Source organism: Mirounga leonina, unplaced genomic scaffold (assembly GCF_011800145.1).
Source record: "Mirounga leonina isolate KUSES-001 unplaced genomic scaffold, KU_Mleo_1.0 Mir_201, whole genome shotgun sequence".
Taxonomy (NCBI): Eukaryota; Metazoa; Chordata; class Mammalia; order Carnivora; family Phocidae; genus Mirounga; species Mirounga leonina.
Genome location: NW_023270504.1, coordinates 32,309,219 through 32,315,218, shown reverse-complemented (window position 1 = coordinate 32,315,218; position 6,000 = coordinate 32,309,219). Strand labels below are relative to the sequence as shown.

General features: G+C 45.1%; 1 protein-coding gene across 1 annotated transcript in view; it reads left to right on the top strand.

Moving 5' to 3' along the window:
• The first annotated feature begins 1,224 nt into the window (after positions 1–1,224).
• The window catches only part of MICAL3 (microtubule associated monooxygenase, calponin and LIM domain containing 3), a 278,800-nt gene continuing 274,024 nt past the window's right edge, over positions 1,225–6,000 (top strand). Inside the window, exon 1 of the mRNA XM_035028591.1 lies at positions 1,225–1,496. The gene's annotated coding sequence lies outside the window, so the exon portion shown is untranslated. The remainder of the gene's footprint in view (positions 1,497–6,000) is intronic.

Below are 6,000 nucleotides of genomic sequence, written 5' to 3'. Positions count from 1 at the left end.
CATCTTAGAGATACTATAACTAAGATTTAGAGAGCAGTGATTTGGTCAAATTTCCACACAAATCCAGGTGGGATTTTAATCCAAATGTGTCTGACTTTAATATTCCCTGGGGTTTTTTTAAAGATTTTTTTTTTTTATTTTAAAGGGTGGGAGGGGCAGAAGGAGAGAGAGAATCTCAAGCAGACTCCCCACTGAGTGCGGAGCCTGACACCAGTGGCTCGATTGCGGGGTTCAGGGAGGTGGGCTCAATCCCAGGACCCTGAGATCATGACCTGAGCTGAAACCAAGAATTGGATGCTTAATTGACTTCACCACCCAGGCGCCCCAACATTCCATGTTTAATCACTGCATCATCCTGCATTTTATAACAACTAACCTTAGTGCAAGGTACAGCAGAGTGCTGTACAAAACACTCTAACATATATTGTTATCTCTATTTCATAGCTAAAGAAACCAAAGCCAGAGAGGTCAAATGATTTGCCTGAATCAGAGCCAGGACCCAACCATTTTGATTCTAAACCTGCAGCTCTTTCCACTACGCTGTGCCAGTCGCTTTCCTCTGACTAAAGGTGCTAAGTGTCAAAATGATCTTTCAGATCTCCAGAGAAGGGCACTCTTGGTAAGATCTTTCAAAAATCCTTCCTGCTGCAGTGAAATGGGTTTCTTCTTCAGAGGGAACAAAGGTCAGTCTCTTCCACAGAGACCAACCTCTTGGTCACATGCATGTGCCAGTTGCGAAGATATAAAGTTGTGGGAGCTCAGATCAGGTCCAAATTGTTCCTTCTTCATGGTTTCTTGTGCTTTGGATGTAGGGCAGAGTTGGTTTGTCTCATCCTATGCTTTCAGACAGGAAAGGGAGAGAGCATTTATTCTTGATGATACGAAACTAGAGATGATGAAACAAAATAGAATGAGATGCAGGGAAACCATTAAAAGCAGGGTGGGTGGAAGGCATATACAAGGAATTAAACAGCATCTTTTTGACATACAGGCAGAGTTGGTTTGTGGAGGCAATTAGGCAATGAAAATTAATATTTTTTTCTTTAAAGATAACAATTTTTATTTATAAAGCACTCCTTACTGGAATGGGCTCAAAGCATCTAATGGGTGCTGGCTAATTACCCCACCCAACAATCTGGCAGCCAGGAAAAGAGAGAGATAATTATCCCCATTTTGCAGGCAGGGAGACCGAGCCACAGAAGAGTGGTGCCTTGCATAAAACCAGAGAACTGAAAATAGAAGGCAAGCCTCCTAATAGCACCCTTCCACCCCACTGTATGTTTATAGATGTAGACTCCTGAGGAAGGACAACCCACTTGCCAGAAAAAAGCAGCCGTCTCTCATTGGGAACTACAGCTCCCAGCAGACACCGAGAAGAGACAGGGCTGTGCCCCTAGTGCCCATTCCAGATTCCCAAATATGGAGAAGGACTGGGTTTTGGAAGAGGAACAGAATGCTCACCCTTGAAAGAGAGGGAGAGAAGGAGGGAGTATGAGGTAAGTTTGGAATATTTAACTCTATCACCTAAATGTCTGCCTGGTTTTGAAATAATAGCAGCCAAAGTCATGATCTTTTAATAAATCTTGCTAGAAGATCTCATTCTGTAAGCCAAGCAGTTACTTTAGCAGAACCTGTTTTTTCCTGAGATTAGATATGTGCTGGTTCAGTTCTAGGAGGTCAGAGACCCTTCCTCTGAGCCCAAGCAGCTCGGAAGGTGATGGTGGTGGTGGTGAGAAAGATTTCTGAGTGAAGAACAGCTCTGCTGTGATAGGAGCAGACATTCCAGAGGCTGGGGCTGGTGGCCAGTTTGCTGAACCCAAGCACGAGCAGCCCTGGGAGGACAAGGGTTACTCTTTTTCTGCTTTGGAGCCAGCTGAGCCTGCCTGGTGGGAAAGGCATGAAAGAACTCTTTCCCCCATTCTGTCTCATTCTGTCAACACTTATTAAAGCACCTGTGCTCAGGGCGCTGGGCTAGATGATGAAGGGGAAACAAATCCTAAGACCAGATTTCTGTCCTCAGGATGCTTACGACTGGGGGATTGGGTAGGTACAAAAGGAATGATGGAGCAAAGGGAAGAAAAAGACAATGCAAAGCAGCCTATTATTTATACTTTTCATCCAACGTTTAGTTATCAATTGATCACCCACCATGGGCCAGGCACTGTTCAAGCCACTTGGAATACAATGGTGAATACACCAAAAGCAAAAGCTTCTGCCCTTGTAGATATTACTGTCTGGTAGCCCCTGGATGTCTGGGGGAAGAGTCCTCTAAGCAGAGGGAACAGTGAGTGCAAAGCCTTGAGATGGATATGAACTTGGTGAGTTTGAGAGCAAGCCAGTGCAGCTAAAGGGGAGTGGATGAGGACAGCAGCAAGAAGAAGTGAAGTCAGAGAACTAGTCTGGGGTCAAATCACACAGGGCCTTATAAGGCTAAAAAGTGTGAATTAAGTTCTAATTGGGAAACCTTTGTTTTTAAGCAGTGGTTTGTTATGATTTAATGTAAAGTGCCAGATGAGGGGAATAGACCTGTAAAGGAGTTTGGAGAATAGAGGACAGGTATCACTGAGTTGGGATGGACAAGGAAGGCTTCCCAGCAGAATGAGATGCAAGCTGAGTGTCTGATCCATTTTACATTCTCAATAATAGTAGTAGCAGGCGCCTGGGTGGCTCAGTCAGTTAAATGTGTGCCTTTGGCTCAGATCATGATCCCAGGGTCCTGGGATCAAGTCCCCACTTCAGACTCCCTGCTCAGTGGGGAGACTGCTTCTCCCTCTCCCTCTGCCCCTCCCTCCTGCTCATGCTCTCTCTCTCTCAAATAAATAAATCTTTTTAAAAAATAATAAGTAGAAGCAATAAAACATTCTCTTGGGCTGTCACACTGAGTTCCCACACTCCCTCAGACATGGCAGACCCAGTAAATCCAAAATGAGCCATGTACCCAAATCCCAACAGCATTACCTCTCCAGCCTCTCATCTTTCCTTCTTTCCTATAGAGTCATTGCATTTGGAATAGTATTGCCCTTTAGTTCCCACACTAAACACAACTGGCATACAGCTGCAAACAGCTGCCACACCCTGCCCCACGCAGCAATTGCCCATTTTCAAGAACCAGTGAAGAAATTCTTGACTTTAGCATGGTAGTCTCAAAGTATGTGGACAGAATCCTTGATTCTCTCATCTCTCCAAGAATGCCATAGCTGAGAACCTCTGCCCACCTGCCTTTTTCTCACTTTCCCTTCCACCAGTACAACTGCTCTGCTCACTCCCGCACCTAGGCTCAGAGAGGATGCAGCTGTGACTGAGAGCTGTAGCCACTGATCGCCCATTGGTGGCCCAGCCCATAAGACTCTTGAGGAGCGTGGACTCATCCCCTCTACCAGAAGTGCTTGCCCAGCACCTTCAAGATAGGTCCCTACCTACTTTCCCAGCCTTATTTCTCATACCCACAGCTCCAGGCATAAAGCCCTTGGCCATTTTCCTGACCAACCCTGCTCTCTCCACAACTGGGGCTTTGAGCAAATTAGTCCCTCTTCTTGGGAGCCCTTTCCTACTTCCTGGACTGAACTAACCCTCCAGAGTTCAGCTCAATTATCATCTCCTCTGAGGAGGTTCTCCTGAATCCCTTTTCACCTTAGGGAGATTAAGTGCCCCCCTATCTGTGTTCCTGTAACATCCTATACTTAGCTGTGCTCTAGCTCGCTGTTTACTTAAATTAGTCCCCCACTAAACTATTAACTCCCTCAGGGTAAAGAGCTGTGTATTTTATTTCTGTATTTCCAACTTCTAACCCAGTGAAGTGGTGGTGATCATTTGTTGAATTAATAAATGGCCAGGATCCTTTGGCCTAATAAGTAACCAGGTCTCCACCAGTGAGGTAAAATAAAGTAAGGCCATGATCTGTTTTATGGGCCAACTACCTGTCTTATTAACGAACACACCCATTTCCTAGAAAATTCTCCACCTACTCTCTCAAGCCCTCCCTTGTCCTTCCCCCATCCCCACCCAGTCATCACCCCCACATCTTGCCACCCTCTACTCTAAGGCTCCCTTCAGTATTCATTGGGCTAAGTAGACACTAGTGTCTTTCTGGATTACCAAGAAGAGAACATCTTGTTTTCTTGGATGTCAACATTCCCTTTCTTCCTCAATCAGGAGAATGTTGGCTTCTGGCACCATTTCCAAACTGTGTGATGTGCAATAAACGAAAGAGACGACTGAGTTCTCAGTGTCCATCAGACTCATGCATGTGGCATACAGTGCTGCCTCTGAGGACCAATATATGTGAGGTTCGACGTGTCCTTTTTTCTAGCTAGGGCAGTTCATCCTAACAGAGCCAGAACCCAAAGTGCTATGCAGGAAATTGTTTGGAGAATAGAGTCTGGATCAGAAAAAGTGTCCTGGAGTGTGGAGAGAGCTGTAGCCTGGGTCAGAACATCTGAGTTCTCTTTCTGGGTAACACAGAACAAGTTACTTACTCTTTGATCCCCAGTTCCTTTATCAAGGAAAGGGGACGAGGGGTAAGGATAGAGAAATTACAGGATGCCTGGGTGGCTCAGTCAGTTAAGCGTCTGCCTTCGGCTCAGGTCATGATCCCAGGGTCCTGGGATGGAGTCCCGCATCAAGCTCCCTGCTTGGTGGGGAGCCTGCTTCTCCCTCTGCTTGCCCCTCTCCCTGCTCGTGCTTGCACTCTCTCTCTGACAAATATATAAATAAAATCTTTTAAAAAAAAAGATAGAAGGATTAGGATAAGTAAATTCCCATTCCACTGACCTTGTTAAGTTACAAAGATAAAATGCAGCCTAAGTATTGAGGCATTTGTGAGGATTCTCTGTGATTCCCATTGTCTAAATCGACTTCATCAAAATCTTGGCAAGATCGTTCCCAGCCTAGCTGTCCTCTCCTAATATGAGCAATCTCAATTCCATTTTTCTGAATTTTCTTTCTCATCACTGGACCTTTGCAAACTCCATGCCCTTAACTTAAAATGCTTGGTCTGATCATCCCCACCCCCAGATTTTAGGTCAACATTAAAAAGGAGAGACTGTGTCTTATTCACATCATATCTTCAACAGTTAATGCATCACATGGACACAGTGGTTGTTCAGCAAATATTTGATGAACTTATGAAGTTTCTATGATTGCCCTCCTCATCCCTGCTTATTTTTTCATTGCTAGCAAGATGGCAATCTTTCTGACCTCATCCTGTGGGAATACCACAGAGATTAGCTAATTAATAAGGGTAAAGTTCTCCTGACATTTGTGTCAATGTTTAACAGAAATAGCTGGGCGTGTGGTGACCCAGGGAGACAAGAGTGAAATCCTATGGTCTTCTCAGACCATCATGACATCAAGTTGCCCCTGTTCTCCTCTCACATCACAGACCCTCAGTGGGAGGCCTGACTCTTGATCATCATTGTTCCCTGGACTCTACTTTCTTCTCTTGGCAAGACCTAACCCCAGGGTCCAGCCTGGAGCCTAAACTGCACCCCACCATCTCCTGTGGACGTTGTCTCTCCCTCTAGGGTATTCTTGCAGCTGTCAAACAGCTGGAGCCTTTGGAAGCACCACAGGGTCTGGAGGCCACGGTCACCTGTTGCCAAGCTTTCCCTCCTCTCTTCCTCTTTCCTACATCAGATGTGGGGATCTAGGAATATGAGGAAGGGCAGTTTACTTGGTTCTTCCCTATCACAGAAAAATGGAGTGGAATGGTCAGTGGCAGTGAATAAACCAAAGCAAAAAACCCATGCCAGCTAGAGACCATTGGGAAAAATCAGCAATCCATGAATTATCCTGTTTACACCAGAAATGATAGTTTGGACCTTTACTTAATAGATTGTCCTGAAATGACAGTCCATTCATGAAGATAAATGCATGAAGCTATGTTTTAGGCCCTCCTTATTCACAGAAGACTTTGGCACCAAACTTCTAGTCTTCCACTCTATGCCAAGTCTTGCTATCATCCTGGGTAACTTCAATGTCAAACAGATCAATTATTTACAA